At 36.0% G+C, this 20,189-nt stretch overlaps 1 protein-coding gene and 1 long non-coding RNA gene across 6 annotated transcripts in view; one reads left to right on the top strand and one right to left on the bottom strand.

Annotated features, from left to right (window-relative positions):
• Positions 1-20,189, bottom strand: part of LOC135844013 (band 7 protein AGAP004871) — a 97,831-nt gene that overhangs the window by 20,551 nt on the left and 57,091 nt on the right. The gene's annotated exons all lie outside the window — the stretch shown is intronic.
• LOC135844017 (uncharacterized) lies at positions 85-1,856 on the top strand. 3 transcript variants are annotated; one of them, XR_010558432.1, is made up of 5 exons: positions 88-543; positions 617-755; positions 830-1,070; positions 1,154-1,385; positions 1,464-1,856. It is a non-coding gene; the product is annotated as an uncharacterized LOC135844017 (long non-coding RNA). The 3 variants fall into 3 exon arrangements; XR_010558433.1 differs by having other exon boundaries at positions 830-1,074; XR_010558431.1 differs by having other exon boundaries at positions 85-543; positions 830-1,385.

The raw sequence follows: 20,189 nt of genomic DNA, 5'->3' as shown, positions 1-20,189 counted from the left end.
GTCGACCAATCAGAATCGAGCATTCGTGACGTCATTAGCCTAGCAACCTGGCGTTTTCGGTACTTGACGTACCACACCTCGTTCGTATTCGTCTATTTGTTGTGTTTACGTTTTCCAGCTGATTTTTTTTGAAATTTTTTTTGAAAATTGCAATTATTTTCGAATTTTATTCATTATTAACTCGTAAATGGTTTAAATTTGCGAGAAATCAGATTATGGGAGCTCAACGTGAGCTTTCTAGCGTGATATTTTACATTGGCGAGGTTCGGTTTCACTCTTCGAGTCAGGTAAATGAGCTTGTAACGATGGAAAAATACATCATAGTATCAGTAAAAAAAAGAGGATGATGCTCGCGAAGATGTGCATTTGAACGACGAAGGAGCTTTATCGTTGAATATATTACGAAAATACTTCCCAAGAGTTATTCGGTTTGAAATATTTTACCCAAGTTTATATCAGTCAGGTGATTGATTTGGACGATGATCGATTCTTCAGCGTTGGGTCTATGGGCTGATCTGACTTACTATTGGATTTGTATCGAAAGTAAATCGTTTATATTTCATATTAATTAGTATTTTAGTACGGTTTGTACATCATTCTTTGATAATTTTTGCAGATAAATTCGTCAATGTGAAATCAGAATCATGTATACCGAAGAAGAAGACAAAAACAGCTCGTTGAATGTACACATTTCAATTAGTCAAGCAAACAGAACCAGCATGAAATCGTACAAACCAAAAGGAAAATATAAAAAGGTATCTTCGACCCCTTACAATTTACATCTACCTCACTAGGTCAATAGCCTAATTTTGAATCTTTTTTGCCACAGAAAAAACCTCACACAAAAGTGACATCTGCGGTGAAAGTTTTCCTAACGAGGGCTACGTTGAGACACATTAACTAATGCACACCGGAGAGAAACCATTCGCTCATTCTCACTGCGACGAACGTTTCGCTAGACAGGATTTATTACGAATAAACGACAAAACCGTACACGATATTAGATGTAGGCCAAAATCGAGAGCCAGTTCAACGTTCACCTACTCATAAAATACGAGAAACGCAGAACTGTGGGTAAATTATACCCCAAGCTACGTCTAATCGTCGTTTCTCAAGAGCAATAAATTAATTAACACTTGTGTTTACTTCGTAGGGCAATATAATATACTTCTTCGCCGAAGTGAAGAAACGTAAATACACGTGCAGAAAATCGAAAAAAGGTGGAGGAAGAAAAAATAGGACGTTGTCGTTATTATTCTCTTCGTGATTTTACAGTCGTGCAATAAAAACTACCAATGTGTAAGTTGCTCCGAACACCTTGTTTGAGTAACCTGACTTAATTCACTGATCAAAAATTCGTCCAGAAAGCATCACCTTTTTCCTCGGTAACATATTCGAACCTTCGCCTCCTGCACCGAAACACCTCAACCTGGATTTTTTTACTCATGTTAGGTTTTTTTCAGACCATCGATTCACTAAAATCAAATAAAATCTTGTCGAAATCCAGAAGTGAATGTAAATACGCCAACAACCAAGAGATATGGAAAGTTCAAACAAAGATGTCAGCTATTGTGATTGTTTGAATTCGTACATACCGGAATACGACTGTATTTCTATGTAATTTCAACATCGTCGACTACATCGTCGTAGTCGTAGCTAAAATACTTTTGGAAATTTTGACCAAATTTCCATGCTGTAAACAGAACAGTATACCATGGACTGATTTCCTCAGCTATAGCGTATTATTGTAACAAATTTTAGACCATTCTTATTCTTACTCTTTGTTCATTTCTAATGATCATTTTGTTATCTTCTGTAGTAAATAAACGAACGTTTGTTTCTTACAAAAGGCTTAACATCTTGCTTGTGATTTTAAAACGACTTGAAAACAAATAAAGAGTAACTTTTCTACGCGACGTTGCCAATACTCGATGCTACTTGGGACGAATTTCAACAACAGTCACTATCGTACGCCTTGAATTTTCCACATACTCGTACCGCTCAAGATACCCTGATAGTTACAGAGAGATAATTTTCGCAGAAGGAGGAGGTAGTTTTACTTGTATAAACGTCCTTGGTAACTTTTTGAAAGTTCGTGTGAATTTCCATGAGGTAAATTTCGAGAGAAGGAATCACGAAAAGACTGCTTTTGCGAGAAAATTTCACAAAGAAAACACCTCGTTCTTCCCCTCCCTAAAAATTTTCTTAAAGCACAAATTCGACAGAAGAAATTAGGCAAAATAAATTTTTAGAACAAAAAAGAAAATTTGAAAACTCTCCAGAGAGTTTTTAGATAGAAATTTTTTACAGGAAGTAAAACTTTCCCAAGAAAAAATCCGACAGAGAAATGCTCGATACAAAGAACTTATTATCCAGAACAAAAATTTATCAAAACAAAATTTTTCGAAAAAAATTTTTTGAATGAGAATTTGACAATTCTCTTGAGAAATTTTAGATGAGAATTCTTCACAAAAAAACAACAATTTTCCTCAGTAAAAAATTTACAAAGTCCATAGCAAAAATTTGACGGAAAGAAATTCACCAAAAAGAATTAGCGAACCCAAATTTTTGAAAAAAATAATTTCAGATGAAAATTCGACATTTCTTCGGAGAATTTCAAGACGGGAATTCATCAACGAAGGAAACATTTTTTGCCGAAAAAATTTTGTCAGGAAAAACTTGCAACGTAGAAACAATTTTTCAAGCATTTTTTGAATAAAAATTTGAAAGATAAAAAATTTTTCCTGGAAAAAATGTTGACAGAAAAAACTTTTCCGGAGCAAACGTTTTGATACAAGGAAAATTCACCGAACAAAAAATAGCAAAATGAAATTTTCCAAAAAGAATATCCGGATAAAAATATGACTAGAGAAGAAAAAAACTGACAGATTTGAAGAAAAAACTTTTTAGACCAAAAATTCTTACGAAAAAAAATCGGAAAAACAAATTTTCTGAAAAAATGTTACGGATGAAAATTTGATTATTCTCTAGACAGATGGAAAGGAGCCAGGAGGAGTATCGATAAGGCCATTTTTTGGGCCTGGACAGTTATCGACTCAACCACTCTTAAAATGTAATTAATATACAAAATACGAATCCTGGTTAGTTGACCATAAATGACCACTTTTTGGGCTCCAGGGATTCCCAAAGTTGCGAATAAAGAAATAATTTTAGGAACCACTGAGTATTATTTTCAAAAACTTTTTTAGTGTAATATATCTGTTTGAACCTGATAAACGTTATGCGAGATAATTTTTCTTTTTTTGACCCTCGGGGGCAGGAATTGGGGGGTTTTGATTTTTTGAATATTTTGGAACCACCATTTTGGACCTACCCCTTTGAGCCCCGCTAAAAATCTTTTTACAGTTAATTAGTACCTGAAAGACGTCCCTCTTACCAGATTTTGAGTTCAATAAAATTTTGCGCTGGTACTCAAAAATCCAATTTTCCAATTTTTCGCAATTTTAATATTTTGGGAACACCTGGAAAACTAAAACCTGCGATTTGCGCCAAACGTAACGTTTTGAGGTATGTATTCAATTATCCAAATGAAAAAGTTCAATTAAGCTCCCTGCATATTCGTAATTTTGAACCCACCCCCCACTTTAGGCACCCCTAAAAAGGGCGTTTATGCATATTTTTTCAAATCATTTTGAAGAATTTACATTTGAAACACACTAGCAAGTACTCGATAATTTTTCATTTGCTGTAACTTTCAAAATTGAGCTATTTAGAGTCAAATTCTGACATTTTTACTTCGTTGAAATCATGAAAACGTTATTTTCACGTCTTTTCGAAGAGTTGAATCTCAGAATTTGACCCAAAATAGCTCAATTTTGAATGTTACAGGAAAAATCATATGAAAAATTATCGAGCACTTGCTAGTGTGTTTCAAAAATAAATTCTTCAATTTATTTGAAAAAATATGCATAGACGACTTTTTAGGGGTGCCTAAAGTGGAGGGCTCTAAAAAGGGGGTTCAAAATTAAGAATATTCAGGGAGCCTAATTTAACTTTTTCATCGAAATTATTGAATATATACCTTAAAACGTAACGTTTGGTGCAAATCTCAGGTTTTCAACTTTCCAGGGGTTCCCAAAATATCGATCGAAATTACGAAAAATTGGAAAATTGGATTTTTGAATACCAGCGCAAAATTTTATTGAGATCAAAGTTTGGTAAGATGGACGTCTTTCAGATACTAATCAACAATAAAAAGCTTTTTAGCGGGGCTCAATAGGGTAGGTCCAAAATGGTGGTTCCAAAATTTTCAAAAAATCAATACCCCCCCATGTCTGCCCTCGAGGGTCAAAAATGGAAAAATCACCTCGCATAACGTTTATCAGGTTCAAACAGATACAGACACTTCTTCAGAGGAAATTCTCCAAGGACAGAAAAATTCTTCAGAGCGAAATTAACAGTGGAAAATTTTGCAACGAAAAAAAATCAGGAAATAATCTCAAGTAGAAAATTGCAAAATTCACTAAAAAAAATTCCAGAGAAAATGTGTTAAATGAAAACATCTTTTTAGAAAAAATTCCCAAGTAAAAAAATTTGTCCTAGAAAGATTCACTGAAAAAAAAATTTCCAGAAGAAAATCCGTTCGAGAAAAAACCTGAGAAGTAATTCCCACAGAAAAAGTTTCCACTGACAGGTTCCTCAGAGAAAAATGTTCCAAGAGAAAGTCTCCAAAAAAAATCTAAAGGGAAATCTCCAAAGAAAAATTTGAAAAAGAAAAAAAAATTCTTTTGAAAAAATTTTTCCAACAAGAAGTTTAAGCATAAAAAGTTTTGAATAAATAATTAATTCGTATGAAAAAAATTTCAATGGAAATGTGTCCAGTTGAAAATTAAAAAAAAAATTGGCGAAAGAAAAAACATTTTTCGAAAAAGAAATTCCAAGAGAGACCACCTTTCCTCCAAACAAAATATTCAACTAAACACAATCTTTCCAGAAAAGAAATTTCCAAAAGAAAAATGTAGAAGAAAATTCTTCACAGAAAATATTCCTTGTAAAACTTTCCCACAATAAAAATTCCATAGGAAATAAATTCTTTCAAGAAAAAGTTCTGTAATGAAAAAAATTTGACGAGGAGAAAATTCTACTTAGAAAAGTGTTCAGATGATAAATCTCTGAAGGAAAATTTCACTGAAAAAATTTCCAAAAAAATGAGGATTTTAGGGGAGAACTTTTCAGAGGAAATTTCTAGGAAAAATTCTCCCAAAAGCTCAATTTTTAACATTGACGAAGAAATCTAGAAAAATGCACTAAAAACGTCTTTTTTGGGTAACCACTGAATATATTTTTTATTGTTTCAGGATATTGGAACCCGGTTAAATCCCCCCCCCACGGGTACATTTTTTGGGGTGGGAAGGTATATCTTTGGAACGTTTATTTTCAATAGGTCTATTTCCAGAACAGTTGACCCAATTTTGAAATTTCTGAATCCAATTTTTTAACCAGCTCCAGCAAAATAATTTCCTCCATCATCGTTGAATTTGAATTAAATCGATCAATATGATTAAATCTTCAGATAGGTAACTCAGGATCCTCTGGGATTCGAAAATCAATATATTTAAAAACTATCATAATGTCTACAAATTAGGAGGGTAGGAAGGATTTGAGGGGGGGGGTATATATCTGTCATCATCATGAATAAAACTCGTCATTTTCCTTTCTCAAAAAGCAGCAAAAAAAAACAACAAATTTTTCTCCTCACTCGACCAATATCATTTTCAATTCCAGTCTCTCCACAATAAACCTCAAAAAAAAAAAAAACAACACATAAAATAAAATCAACAAACCCGACAACAAACGATTACTCGAGTCTTCATTTCGATTCCATCATTCTCCAACACTTCGTCAACACCACCACCACCACCACCACCACCACGACTTCAGTAAAACTACAAATATTTGTATTCCAGACATCGAAAAGAAAAAACTCGAATAAAAGAAATATTTTAATATACGAGACCAAAGCGAGCAGGAAAGAAAAAAAAAAATCACCGAAAAAAAACCTTCATTTTAAAGAAAACAAACGCAAACGCCATTCCTATCCTTAGCACGTGTCCCACTTCGATAAAATTTATCCTTAAATTAAATCAGACGTTATAGACGAAATAATTTTCTGGCAAAATTCTCTCAATCATCGACGCGCTTTATACGAAACGGAAATTTCTTTGAAAAAAGTCGATTATTTAATAAATTAAATTCCATTTCTTCTAAAGGCTTATACGTACCTACCTAAATAAAAGTATGTATTGAAAAAAGGAGGGAAAAATCTTCATCGACGTAGACTTTTACGAATTTCTATTGTTCGATTTGTGATTTCTCAATTCTCACTCACTCAGTCAGTTCAATATAGAGCCAATCGAATCTCTATACCTTATACTAGGTAGATTTACTTTAGTTAGGTAGGTAGGTGGGTAAAGTTTGGTAAAACTCGTGGCCTGTATCGAGTACCTTGAAAACTATCTACATTGTACCGGCGGCTTTTACCAAATTCGGATATTAAATTTTAATATTTAATAAGAGTCGGCTGTTTTAGATAATTTGTAAAATTCGAGACCAACAGCGAGGCCTATATACAAAACGAAGATATACCTAAGAAAAAGAAGGAGGAAGTACCAGTATCGCGCGTCTATAATGAACTCCCGAATGCATTAAGTATTTATTCGGCGTGAGAATATCGCTTACTCGGCGAATAAGAAGCAAACTTTTCGCTATGGTTCGTACACATTTAAACTCATCGTGCATTTTGAAGAAAACAGCAGCCAAAGTCGAAATTTCCAACGTGCCAATTGGAATCGCTCGCTCCCCTTGTGAGCGATATTTAGAGACGGCGAAAGTTCAACTAACGAGAAAAATAAACAAAGACGTATAAACGCTAGCTTTTATAATTGTATAAATGAGATCTCGCGTGTATTTCGTTTTTCAAAATAAATAGAAAATTTTTTCCAAAAGAATTGTATTATATAACCGGGTAGGTAGGTATAGTTTTGTGTATACCGTTGCTTCTCGAATACACGAATATATACGAGTAAGTAAGGGTACCTGCCTACAGACGTGTGTATATGTACGAAATTGTTTATTTTCGCAACTTTATACTCTGGCGATATAATTTTTCGTCGTTCAAGTTTCCTACACTATGTGACAAGAACAAATTACTTTCGTTTTTATACCATTCGTCGTCGGGAAATAATACGTAGGTACACGGCGAACAAGACGACGACGTTTGGCCCAACTTCCCTGTATTCCTATAGCATAGCATAGCAAGGTTCCCCAGAGAGGCTTCGACGTTCATCGCCTTCCGAGCTTTCAACCCGGAGTAAGATTTCATTGGCCAAGTTGACGCGTTTTCCTGTCGACGAATTAGGGTGCTTTTATCGAGTGTCGATGTCGTTTGTCGACGTTTATTTAGATTTAATAATGTTACACATCGCAGCGAGAAGAAATATCGCGACGAAGAGGTTTCTCGTACTTGTATTTATGGATTGTACAGAGAGAGAAAGAGAGAGAGAGACGCAGACGTCGACTAGCATATTTTTTTATTCTCACTGTTGCGCTGCGATGTTTGCTACGTAAATGAATGGAGTAGTTGATGCGAAAATCAGGTTAAAATATCGATTCGACGAAGAAAAAAATTGCGAAAAAATTGACGTTAACGAGAGAGAAAAAAATGAAACCGGGGAAACGTCGTAATTCAATTTGAAAGTGTATAAAAATGCGAGAAAGATGGATGTGAAAATGAATCCGGAAATTTCGTTCCAAATTTTTCGATTTTTTTTTTAAATGAGGAAGGGAAAGAAGAATGGAGAGGCATTGAGCGATCGGTGAATATGAATTTTTACTCAGTGTCCTCAAAACCCTACAAACTGCCCCTCAGCACACATCATTTTCAATTTTTTTACATTTTTTCACCATTTTTACGAGCATTGGTGGTAAAAAAGGGAGCGAGATACGGGGGAGGGGGGTTCAGATAGGTCATGGTGGAAAAAATAAAGCAGTAGTTATATTCAAACTCACTGACTTCAAATTCTTGGCAAGAAATGAGAATCGATTCGCCCATACCACAATTTCGTAGTTTTTCAGATATTTTCTCCTTAAATGGGGGGAGGGGGAGGGGAGCTAAAAATATATATTAAGCGATCGTATCTTGAAAAATACGCAGATTTTCGAACTCTGCGTGCCTGCCCAAAAACATAATAAATTAATAAAGAATGCCTCGCACGATGACTTGAATTTTTCAATATTTTGACTTCGACAATATAATCGAGGAAACTAGTGAAGAGATGAGGGACGAAGCTCAGAGTGGTCAAATCAAAAAAATAAATCGATATTCGATTTTAGCGACTTTGATTTAGTTAAAATCAATATGCTACTCAAATTTCGATTTGGGAGATGAGGGGAGGGGAGGGGGTGATTTTGGCCAAAATTGGGGGCCCATGTGCCTCACCAAAGCGTAGAAATCACATTTTGAAAATTAGTTTGTTATTTTAAAAAAATTAAAAATATTCTCACTGTAACTTTTTCAAAATTCCAAACGATGGCTTTCACAATTTTTTTACTTACTATGAAAGTCGAGCTTTCATTTTGAAATTTCCAACTTCGAGCTTTTCAAACTTTAAGAGTTCATTTCCATTTTCCCAACTAACCCCCTTTAAACCCTACAAACAAACTTGCTCCAAGTTGAATCAATTTTGAAAAATAAGGTTTCAAAGTTTGACTACATATATTCTGCAAGTAATTAGACAAATGTGATTATTAATCGACTCATCCCTCCCCTCTCCCCTCCATTTGTTTTTCTAGAGAATGGACCGTCGAAGAGAACATATGTAATATTATGAAAAATTGTCCAAAATTGGTTGATTAATCTTCATTATTTGGTATAATTGTGAAAAAAGGATAGCGTATTTACGGCGAACCGAGTATGCAATTTTATTAACACGTCTCATAATCCTGTGAAATTAGCCAAAATATATTTGATGGCAAGCTTATGTGTCGTAAGCTGATTCACTTCTCTATGTCCTAAAATGAAAGTATATGTTTCTTCAATTAAGGATCTTCTACACCGCTCCTCTCCCCCCACCCCAAAGATACCCTCACTACAATGAATCTTATTTTAAAGTTTTGTCTTTTTGCGCTGTCTGATCGCAAAGTTGTTGAATTTTATGAAAAAATGATTTCCTATTTTTTTTTATTCACTCTGAGGAACTGAAAAAATTGTGCTGAGACTGAGAGAGAGCCCCCCCTCCTCACCATTGATAAAATGGAAAAACCGATTGGTTCATAAATTTTCATATTTCTCTGTCAGAATTTGATTAGGTATCTATTTCTCAAGAAAAATCTCCCCCTGTTACCTAAAAAATGTTACTTCCGTTGCATGAAACGCCCCCCCCCACAAATTGAAAAAATACAAAAAAATTAAAAATTGTATGGTTTTTTTATTTTTTAATTCTTTGTCAGAATCGTACTTGAATAACATCAACTTCAAGAAAAAATCTACCCCAAACCTCCATTTTCTTCAATTAGAGGGTCCACAAAAGGTTGAAAGGCAAGGGAGGTTCATTCGTTAGAAGAGATCGTATTTCAGAATAAAATTTTGACAAGAAATTAAAATGTTTCGATTCTCACCGTTTCCCTCCAATTTTTTCCAATTATTATGAGGGCTTTCATAAAATGAGACCAACATTACTTTAGGGGATTGAGAAAGGATTTTTTTGAAAAAGGGGTCTATTTTGAAGAATTCTTACACATGAATAGATAATTTAAAAAACTATTCGCTATAACTTAAATTTATTCTATTTTTCTTGATTTTTACAACGTGTGGTGGGAGGGAGGAGGGAGGGGGGGGGTTCTCAACTCGAAACAATCGGAGCAGGTTTTTTTTGAAAATGAAATCATTCAATGAAATTCCGATGCAGAAATGGAAAATTTTTGGATACATCAGCAGCGCTCCCCTACTGAATTTTTTTGTTTCAAAAAAAAAAAAAACTTCATTACTAGGGCAACCCAAAATATGCTCTGATCCAAGGTAAAATAATATATATTCGATTTTTTGAGGTGAAATATTCGACAAAAATATTCGATTACCCCTAAAATATTCGAAAATATTCAAAATCAAATTTGGTATCATTTCACTTGCCTTTACAAGCACATTACAAAAATGGCTACAATCACATGCATTATTCGCAATTTCGCAAAATGGAACAAAATTGTTGAATTAAAATTCTATTTTGATCGTCAAAAAAAGAAAAAAAAAGGAAGCTTAAATTCAAAATTCAATCTTCATCATAATTTCATCAATCATTAATATCATCATCATTAAAAAGATCCATTTTTTTCATCTTCAACATTCTGTGAAAATGACGTTTCCTGTGTTGCGATTCTCAAAATGCAAAAATTTCTAAAATATTCAAAAACATTCGATAAATTGCGAAATATGTGGTAATTTTAGACAAAAATATTCAAATAGCAATCAAATATTTGAAAATATTCATTTTAAGGCAAAATATTCGAAAATATTCGAAATGAAGTAGGTCTTAAATGAAAGGCAATTTTCTGAAACGTAAAATGATTTTGTTACATTTGTAATCGGAGTGCAACAAAAAAACATTCAAAAAAATATATTGGGTTGCCCTATTCATTACACTTAACCAAAAAGCTCGAAAAAGTCATCAAAAAGTGACAAACAAGCGACAATACGCGAGCAAAATATTTTAATGTGGGAGAAAATGACCAGATTTTCAATTTCTGGAAAAAATCGAGACTTAAACGATTTTAGCAAAAGAAAAGTTCTTTTGGCAATTTCTGAAAAAAAGGCGAAATTTTGCACAATTTTTGGAAGAAAGAAACATTTTTTAGAATTTTTTGCAAAAAAATCATTTTTTACCCATTCTGAAAAAAATTTGAAATTTTCGTCAATTTTTGAGAAATCAAAAATTTTAGCTGAAGCAAAATCAGATTGTACTAAAGTCGATCCCCCTCGAATCGATTTCCACCATTTTTGAACCAATCTGGAGCGTTCAGCAAAAGTTATATTTTCTCCAGCAACTTCAAATCGCTTCAGAAAGCGTTGTAATCAATTTTGGTAGCTGAAAATTTAATACTATCATAAATTCGGTATTCGAAATCAATCATGGTCGGTAAGTCAAAAATTCTGGGCGACGAGTTAGAAAGTGTAAGTACCTATTTTTCAACTTTAAAAAAAAAACAAAAATTTTCAAAAAAATCCAAAATCGTCAATTTTTTTAAAAGAAATTGCTCGAAACCTTGCTCATGTACCTTGTAAACTCGATCTCCTGGAATCAATTTCCACTGTTTTTGGACCGATCTGAAGCCTCTACGAAATGTTGGCTTTTCTCCAGCAACTTACCAAACTTAGGATTGAATTTTCAGTTGTCAAAATTATTTACAATATCTTTCGGAGCGATTTGAAGTTGCTAGAGAAAAGCCAACCGTTGCTATGTATTTTGTTAGAGGCTCCAAGTCGGCCCAAAAATGTTGACAATCGATTCGAGGAGAGGGGGGGCTTCAATATATATGTACATACATATAAACCGAGAATAGGCTATTTCTAGCGATTTAAATTTGCAAAAAATCGACAAATCAACTTCCGAAGCTGAAAATTTGGTTCTGAGGTCTGGATGACATGATCTTTCAAAGAGCCAAATTTCAGTTCGATGATTTCTGGAAGAAAGCGAGATTTTGATAATTTTAGCGAAATTATTTGCCAACGAATTGATGAATTACTACGAATCAGAATCAATTCCCAATTCGTTCGCGAACGAATAATGAACGATTCACCAAATATTATTCAATTTGTTCGCGAATGATTCACCAGAAAGTATTCAATTCGTTTGTGAATGATTCACTAAAAATTAATTGAATAAATCGATTCGTTCGCAAATGATTCACCAAAAATTATTCAATTCGTTCGCGAATGATCGAATGACTCGCTCGTTTGTGAATGACTACCAAAAATTAATTTGGTCATTCCATGTCAACTCAACCAACGTTTTTGGGTCATGTCCTTCGATTTTGCTCAAATTTTTTTCACAATATCTACCCACCCAGTAAGTAAGAAATCCGCAATCAGTTTGGTCCCAGCCCCCTCAGGGGGCGGGTGGTGGGGCTTCCATTATTTTCACATTGTATCGAGGTACTCAACTTCAGCAGCCCATTCCTCCAAAACTATAATACTTTGATCAAAACTGATTTCACAGTTCTAAAGGGCATTGCATTTTGAAGTTTTTAAGTATTTTGAAATTTTCAAAAGTTGAAAGTTGAACTTTCAATTTGAAAGTTCAAATTTAAAAATGGCGCTGTAAGTGGGAGCTGCCATTTAAAATTTTGAAAAAATTTCTATAGATGTACATTTTGATACTTTTTCGAAATATTTAGGTTTCGAGATGGAACTCTTGACGGAGGGGGAGCCGAGCACCCCCACCCGCCCCAATTTTGGGTGAAACTTTCAAAAGAGAATCTGGGGCATGTGATATATCGAATTGTATGTTTTCGGCAACGCTGGACACGAATATGACGTCAGATTTTTGATAGGACCCCATCCACGGCCCCCAGCACCTCCTCAAAGGGGGTAAAAGTTCAAAAAAGCACTTTGTTCGTGTGACACATGGAACAGTATGTTTCTGGTGACGCTGAACACGAATATGACGTCAGATTTGTGATTGGACCCCATCCACGGCCCCCAGCACCTCTCCAAAGGGGGTGATCCCCCAAAAATGGTTACATTCGTGAGACACATGCAATAGTACATATGTTTTCGATATCGCTGAACACGAATATTGCCTTAGTTTTTCGAATCGACTTCACCCATGGCCCCCAGAATCTCCCCCAATAGGTAAATTCCAAAAAAATTGTTGGGGGCCGTGGATGGGGTCCAATCACAAATCTGACGTCATATTCGTGTTCAGCGTCACCAAAAACATACTATTCCATGTGTCACACGAACAAAACGCTTTTTTGAACTTTTACCCCCTTTACCCCCTTTACCCCCTTTGAGGAGGTGCTGGGGGCCGTGGATGGGGTCCTATCAAAAATCTGACGTCATATTCGTGTCCAGCGTTGCCGAAAACATACAATTCGATATATCACATGCCCCAGATTCTCTTTTGAAAGTTTCACCCAAAATTGGGGCGGGTGGGGGTGCTCCCCCTCCGTCAAGAGTTCCATCTCGAAACCTAAATATTTCGAAAAAGTATCAAAATGTACATCTATGGAAATTTTTTCAAAATTTTAAATGTCAGCTCCCACTTACAGCGCCATTTTGAAATTTGAACTTTCAAATTGAAAGTTCAACTTTCAACTTTTGAAAATTTCAAAATACTTAAAAAGTTGAAAATTCAATGCCCTTCTGAATTGTGAAATCAGTTTTGATCAAAGTATCATAGTTTTGGAAGAATGGGCTGCTGAAGTTGAGTACCTCGAGACAATGTGAAAATAATAGAATCCCCCCACCCGCCCCCTGAGGGGGCTGGGACCAAACTGATTGCGGCTTTCTTACTTACTGGGTGGATAGATATTGTAAAAAAAAATCTGAGCAAAATCGAAAGACATGACTTTCCAAATCGCCTTTTTTTGGTTGAGTTGGCATGGAACGACCTAAATGAATCGATTCGTTCGCGAACGAGTCACTTATACGAATTGATTCGTTCGCGAATGATTCACCAAAAATTATTCATTTCTTTCGCGAATGATCGAATGAAACACACGTTCGTGACGTTCGTGAATGATTCCCAAAAATTTATTAAATAAATCGATTCGTTCGCGAACGAGTCATTTATGCGGATTGATTCGTTCGCGAATAATTCACCAAAAATTACTCAATTCGTTCGCGAATGATTTCACCAAAAAACTGTTCAATTTGTTCGCGAATGATTCGCCAAAAATAATTCAATTCGTACGTGAATGATTCCCAAAAATTAATTAGATAATTCGATTTGTTCGCGAATGATTGAATGATTCACTAAACATAAATTATTTCGTTCGAGAATGATTCACCCAGAAATTAATAAATTTGTTCAATCACCAATCGTTCGTGAATGATTCGATTCGATTCTCTTCGCTTGAAAACAGATCATGAATTTTACCTGACATTTCCCAGAATTCCTCGCTCGCATACTTTTCCATGATTTAAGAAAAACTTCAGCATATGTCACTCAGTTGTCTTTACTTTTTACTCCATCTCAGCCACATTCAATAAACCTTAATCAGAAAAACTCACTCGCAAAAAAAAAACAAAACACACAACTCGATTTGGGGTTTTTTCATTTCATCGATTCAGTTTCGCAATTAAAACTTAATCGAAAAGTAGAACCGTTAATTGAAAACGGAAAGAAATGGTCGTTAGTTTTTAAATATTCGATTACCCATCTATATCGTATTACATTAAAGCGAGAAATACTGACGTGAAAATCAACGATGAAAGTTTTTTCGCAGTTTTTAATCGTTTTAGACGCCCGATTCGCTAAATTAAAAATTTTCATTTCAACATCGTCGTCGGATGGTGTAGTCAATGCAACGTACGTAAGCAGATGTAAAATAAAGTTTGGCAGACTTTTTGAGTTTATAAGCCTCGGTTCTCGAGTCTTGGTACTTAATTCACAATATACATAGGTAAAACGTTGACGAGTAAATTAAAATTTTAAACAAGCCTATTGATAAGGGTGCGTATTTTATTCGTGTATGTTTTTTTTTCAGGCTTTCGTGGGCAGATAGGGTACAGAATACCGATAAGATGATGGTAAATTTAGAAACGAGCTGATAAAATCATTATACGCGGAGACCCTCGGGTATCTGATATCAAGTTTCACAGATATTCTCGACAGTCGGTATCTGCAAAAGCAACTCTATTTGTATATCTAATACGCATAATACTCAAAAGTATGGTAAATTGATAGGTGTTAAGGTGGCTGGCGAGGTAGGGTTGTTGTTTTGATACCTGCCGAAGAGTTATAATATAGTAATTTGGGCTCGTTAACTATAGGCGAATAAGAAGCAGGGGGAGGGGGGTTATTCGAAGATGTGAACTATATTCGTACCCACAAAGGCCTGGAAGCACAGCGTTTATTCTTTTATCGTTAACGACGAATATAATTTATCACCGAGGGCTATAATCGTGAGCTGTATCAGTTTCATCGCATTTCGGGGCAGATTCTAATCGATATCGTGTAGGTAATTACAATAATATGGAACACGTTAACCGAAAAATATGCATGTATGAGAGAGAAGTAGAATATTATGAAAGGGTCTGCGTTGTTGGTCGATTGATGTACGTACGTACGTATTCGAGTATATAGGTAATTTCCATTTTCCTATATGTGACACGATGACATCTGTATGATAATTTTGATTTCATGTCACGATTGTGCATATGTAAAGATCGGTTGTGATGGCTGCTGTTGGAACATTTAGGTGTATTTGTTCGTCGGTGGGTGTTTTTCATTTGGCTGAAATGCCAACTCAATTATAGAGCGTTTGTTGTGCAAATCGCGCGAGGAGCCATTTTCCATATTACGCGAGCGATTAATTGTCGAACGACGTTTTTGTGTCGCGATTAATACAATCAACGAGAATATAACGTAGCCGCGGCAAATTGATTAGTCGAGTGAATGACGTTTTATTAATTTCATCCACGTTTCGATTAAACCAGCACAAGCAAGCAGCAGAAGCCCCACACTTTGCTGTACACTTCGTCATGGTTTTAACGATACCGACGACGACACGAAGGTGGCACTGGCGCATATTTGAAATATTTCCATTAATGCGCGGTGTCGTGAAAAGCTGGCTGAATTTACAAGGTGTGAGGATGATGAGATGCCTGCGATAGTGTTCCATCAGTCAGGCCCAACATCCCAAGCTGCAAGAAGAATTAGCACATAGAAAAAGGGAAAGGGAAACCGAATCTTAAAAAACTTTTTGCCATCGTGCTTTCCGCTTTCTTCATCTTCGTTCAAGCTTTTAATGCGAAGAATTTAGTTTTAATGAATCGCGAAATTCTTAATTCGCCGAGTAAAGAAAATGCGATTCGAGCAGCGAGCAGCGCGCACCGCACAGAGGCAGACTGCACCTTTAAACGCGTCTCATTAGTCACACACTAATGCGCGTTTTCATTTTCAACATCCCTTTGAACCATTAACGACCATCCCGTGCATACTTAGCTTGATAGCTTTGACGTACCATCCCGGCCCGGCCAAGCCGCCTTACAAGGCACTGCCGTAATAAAGCGAAGCTTTTAAATTGATTTTTAAATTCGATAGAATGCATGGATAGCGCTTTTATGTGGACTGTGTGGGGGGCGGGGGGGGGGGTTCGGATTTAGTTTAGTGGGCTTTTTTGTGTTTTTTTTGATCGAAGGTGGTAATTGCGATGGATAAAAGGTTTGGGCGGATTTGTCGAATGAAAGTGTTCGGATGTGGTTATTATACATAGATGGGAAATGGGGCCATTTTCGGGTCCGAGGAATTGATTTAGATAAGGACTGAATTTTTGAAAAGGAATCGAACTACCCAAAAGTTTTGGTTTTTTTTTTGGCCAGAAATCACTTTTTGTCAAAATTTTGCTTTTTATGCCAAAAATGGTAAAAAAGTTTAGTTTTTTCAAAAATTGACGAAATTTTTGATTTGTTGCGGAATGGGTAAAAATTGTCGTTTTTTTGCAATAAATTCCAAAAAGTCTAACTTTTTTTCAAAAATTGTCCAAAATCTCGCCTTTGGCCGGAAATTGCCAAAAGGCGTTTCTTTTTTCTGAAATCGTTAAAGTCTTACATTTCAGCCAAGAATTGAAAATCAGGTTTTTTATACCATTTTCTTCTGTATTAAAATATATTGATCACGTTTTGTTGCTTTTTGGTAACTGAAGTTACTTGTTTTGGAAAAAAATGAGTAGGAGTGCTGTTGATGTAGGTATCCAAAATGTTTTCATTTCTGCATCATAATTTCTCGCTATGATTCTATTTTCAAGAAAAAAACTGCCCCGATCGTTTCGAATTGAACTCTTCCCTCCCTCAAGTTGTGAAAAAATCAAGAAAATAGAATAAATTAAAGTTATTGCGAACAGTTTTTAAAATTTTTCATTTCTGTGTAGGAATTGTTCAAAATAATCCCTTCTTTTTTTATAAAAAAAAAAACTTCCTCGGTCCCTGAATGTAATGTCGGTCTCATTTTATGAAATCACTCAAAAAACTACCTCCTCCAGATGTCTTTTTTTCATGTTCTGCGCTTCGCTTGAGCTACTCGCACCCTCGCTTTGCTCCTGTGCTTCGCCTGTATTTAGGGAGGGGGGACTTTGTCCCCTCTGTACCTCCCTCAGGCTTCGCCCAACTCTCTTCTTCCTCCTTTGAGAAATATGGTAGATAACAAACCTGTCTTGACCCTGAAACAGTGAAACAGGTCAAATGGGGTTGGAAGGTTGAAACCTGCAAAAGGCACTTCAGATACATTTTCCCAATATACTGTGAAAATTTGGACCCTCTAGGTCAATTTGGAGGGGCTACAGGTTGTCTGAAAAATTGAAAAACCCGTAAAATAACAAGAAAAATCCACTTTTTTGACCCTGGAGAGAGGTGAAATAGGGTTGGAAGGTTGAAACCTGCAAAAGGCACTTCAGATCCCAATACACTGTGAAAATTTGGACCCTCTAGGTCAATTTGGAGGGGCTACAGGTTGTCTGAAAAATTGAAAAACCCGTAAAATAACAAGAAAAATCCACTTTTTTGACCCCGGAGATAGGTGAAATAGGGTTGGAGGGTTGGAAGGTTGAAACCAGAAATAAGTACTCATGAGGCATCCTCCCATTGTATACTGGAAATTTGGACCCCTCAGATCAATTTGAGGGGCGAGGGAGTCAAAAATAGGGGTAAAATGTGGTTTTTTCCACCTTAAATGGGGTGAGGATGTCCTAGGACGCTGAGATTTGAATATGTTGACCACAATGAAGGTACTGACCAATGGTACGATTTTGGACCCTTTTCGTTCATTTGGGGCCATATTATGCCCCTCCAAAAAAATGACCTTTCTGTAATTTTCAACTTTGACCCTTAAAATTTTGGGGGTCAATTCTAGGTGCTAAAAGAACCCCATTTGCCAAGTTTGAGTTGATTTGGTCAATTAGAACAGGTTCCAGGTCATAAATGTAAGAATTCAAGTTTCAGTGAAACTTCTATAAATACATAAGGTGCACCGGGGCAAGTCAGAATGATTTTTCGCAATTTCAACTTTGACCAGCTGTTACTCCCCTTCTAATGAACCAATATGGATCAAATTTATTATGTAGGTTCCCATAAGGGTTCTTAACCTATGGTAAAAATTTGAGCGCGATTGACACAGTAGCTTTCGCTCAGTGGAATAAAATATGAACTGTCCTGACTTACCCCAATTGGGGGAAGTCAGAACAGGCTAAACTTTGCAGAGGCGTAGATCACAAACCGAGCGTCCTAGAAAAATTGCATAAAAACAAAATTGTAGAGAATTTAATTCTCTTTGAGATCACTCTCATCAGATTTTCACTAGGACGCACGGTTCGTCCGCTATATGCGAAAAACTAAGAAATAGAAAGTCTGTATTTTAGACCAAATTCAAAATAAGTTCAAAACAACAACAAAATACAATTGAACCAAAGACATCTAAAATGAAACTGAATCGCGAAAATTTTTATGCCGTGATGAAGTAGGGGTAGTACCCTCAAGTCACCTTTAGTGGCACTTCGCCAGATATAAACCTCTAGGCGCTAGAGCAAGTTTTCTAACTTACCCCGAATTCCAACTTCCCCCGGTGCACCTTATGTAGATTTAAACTTAGTCATTGTGGTGCCTGGTTTAAGTATGCATAGTCATTGTGGTGCCCAGTTTTGGGCTTTGTAAGGTACAGGTATGGCCCAACCGCGTAAGGGGAAATTGCTAGAAGCTTCTCTATACCGGGAAACTACTAGAAGGTTCTCCATACCGGTTCTAATGTATTCTTCTCGAAAGAGGAGAAATAAGATCCACCTCTTTATGGTCAAGGTCTACGTGTTAACTCCCACGATGATCCGGGCGAGCGCCTCGATGGATCATCGGATGAGAAAGAAAGAGGAGTTCGTTCAAGTCTTCCAAAGTGGTAACATCTTCTTTAGAGCCTTCTCGCGTCGTCCACAGGATCAGAGGTCCAGTGTGGTGTCGCCGGTTGTCGAATCTCCATCTTAATAGACAAGTTCTTATTATTCGCGATGATAGGATCTAGTCAAGTGACTTTCAACCCATTTAATTTAGGTTGTGCCATACATTCTTCCCCCGTTGTAACCCCCCTGAGGGTTGATATAATTGATATTAACTTGTCCCCCGTTATGTCGTTGCTGGGACAAGGTATTTTCGACTCGCGGTTAATGATTCCGGACATTACACCGCGTGATCCGGTAAAAGTGCAGAGTAGGATATGTACACACCAATAAGACCTAGTATTAGTGAGCCGTTCAGTAGGGGTGTGAAAGTGTACAGTGTTTTGCCGTAATTATCGTAAGATAATTGCCGCCCATTCTTTTCTGGGTTTTATGACGTGATCGTCATAAAATCATGTGCAGTAAGTCTAACCAGCTTACACAGACGCAAGGAATGATTTATCGCTCCTTCAATAGGGTAAGTATATAAATATTCTTACGCACCAGGCCTTACGCCTCTTTAGTGACATAATATAGCTATTTCTCTAACACTAGTGTATAAAGAATTGCCTAGTTGTACTTTGTACGTTAAATAGCTCTTAATTCATATAACTCTTTGAGTATAAATTTGTATAATATGTAAAGATTAGAATAAACAGAATGTACATATTATTCTTGAGGTGTTCTTTATTTAAACCTCTTATTTTAATGATGAATAGTCAATTATGAACCATAGACACTCATTCTCTCAAGCTAGCAACGACCAGGGAAAATCTCCTTTCCCTGGGAGTGATTTTAAACATATTCCCACGAACAAATTAGTCTATCCAATACCAATGATGTTTTATCTAACTATTACATTATTTGGCAATGGTTCTTAATGTCACTATTACAGCTTGTGGTGCCCAAATCGGGCACCACAAGGTCTTTTTATACAAAACGATGCAGAATCGAGTGAAATGCACTCTAAGGTGAACAAAAATTTTGAGGCGGGCACCACAAGTACCAAGTTTATATCACTATGACTAACTATGATG

This window comes from Planococcus citri, chromosome 4 (assembly GCF_950023065.1).
Source record: "Planococcus citri chromosome 4, ihPlaCitr1.1, whole genome shotgun sequence".
NCBI classification, from domain to species: domain Eukaryota; kingdom Metazoa; phylum Arthropoda; class Insecta; order Hemiptera; family Pseudococcidae; genus Planococcus; species Planococcus citri.
The sequence above is the reverse complement of the archived record's forward strand: the minus strand, read 5'-3'. Positions and strand labels throughout refer to the sequence as shown.